Source organism: Squalius cephalus (genome assembly GCF_949319135.1).
Source record: "Squalius cephalus genome assembly, chromosome: 13".
In the NCBI taxonomy this organism is placed as follows: Eukaryota; Metazoa; Chordata; class Actinopteri; order Cypriniformes; family Leuciscidae; genus Squalius; species Squalius cephalus.
Window position 1 is genome coordinate 2,599,976 of NC_137134.1, and position 1,718 is coordinate 2,601,693.

A 1,718-nucleotide genomic window follows, 5' to 3' on the forward strand; every position below is an offset into this window, starting at 1 on the left:
AATGATAAACTACTGGCAGTGAGACCAAAGAATTCTCTGGAATATGAACTGACTTTGACGTGTGCAGATGAATGTGATGAACTGATTGACGGTGTTGAAATCAAAGGACAACTCTGTGTAGTAAGGAGGTTGGAGTTGAAGGAATGTGTGGTTTCTTTTATTCACCTGCCTGCCTACGTGGAGGATGAAACAATCGAGGACAAGTTAAAGCTGTGGGGAGTTACTCCCATAACAAGAATAAAGAGGAGATTATATCCCGGAACGGACATCGCAGACGGTACAAGGTATGTCAAAATAAGATTTCCAAAGGAGGTAACATCACTGCCTTATAGTGCCAAATTTGAAACATCGGACGGAGAAAGATACTTCAGGGTAATACATGATGGACAGATTAAACTCTGCCGAATGTGTATGCAACCTGGGCATATTTTTAAAGACTGTCCTGATTTTAAATGTTTTGAATGTGCTGAGCAGGGCCATTTCGCAAAAGAGTGTAAAGCGGAAAAATGCTTGGATTGTAACAAAGTTTTTATGAAATGTGATTGTGGAACAGAAAGTGAAGAAGATCAAAGCTTTGAAGAAACTGAAGCAGGAAATGAAGGAAGTCCTCAGATTGAAGTGGAGCAGAACATGAGGAAAGAAAGGGATGGGTTGAATTCAAAAGACTTTAAAAAGGAGTCTGGACAAAAAAAGAATATGATGAAAGAAGCAGAGGATGGTATGGGAAAAATGGAAAAAGTGAAAGCTGATAAGAATAGAACAATGGAGAATGAGATGAGCGTGTGCTCAGTATCATGCTTTGACACTAAAAGAAGGAAGGAGCCAGAAGAAAAGTCATTGTGTGAACAGAACCTAGTTGAAATGGAGGAGGAAGATCAAACTACAACAAGGGACAGAGACAATGGTAATAAAGACAATGTTAATAAGAAAAAGCGGAAAAATATTGGGGGTCATGTGTTAAAATACAAATCAATACCTAATCTGAATCTTGTGTTGAGAAAACAAAAGATAAGGAGAGATGCCTTAAAGAAAAAAAAGAGGTGGAATATGTGATGTGGATGGTGAAATTGTGGAACATTTACTAGATAAAATTGATGGTATATTAACTAAGTAGAAAGTAAATAATTTGATATGTACATGTACAGAGTTTCTAAGAAAATAATTTGAGTCTCTGAAAAAGGGCTTGCATCCACTGTGTATTGTATGTATTTTCAAATTAATGCACTTTAACTGAAATGTGAAATGTGCTTCTATGTACAATAATGAAAAGTGTAAATGAAATGTTTTTTGAATGTAAAAAGGAATGTAAATGTGTGTAATTTTTTAATGTTTTTAAAAATGTAAACTTTTTGTTTTATAATAAAAAAAAAAAAAAAAAAAAAATCTCGTCTGATCTCGGAAGCTAAGCAGAGTCGGGCCTGGTTAGTACTTGGATGGGAGACCGCCTGGGAATACCAGGTGCTGTAAGCTTTTTACTTTACTTCACTAATGTTCTAACCTTTTAAATAGCCCGTTTTTGGCAGCAGATTTCGCTTACGGCCATACCACTTTGAGAACGCCCGATCTCGTCTGATCTCGGAAGCTAAGCAGAGTCGGGCCTGGTTAGTACTTGGATGGGAGACCGCCTGGGAATACCAGGTGCTGTAAGCTTTTTACTTTACTTCACTAATGTTCTAACCTTTTAAATAGCCCGTTTTTGGCAGCAGATTTCGCTTACG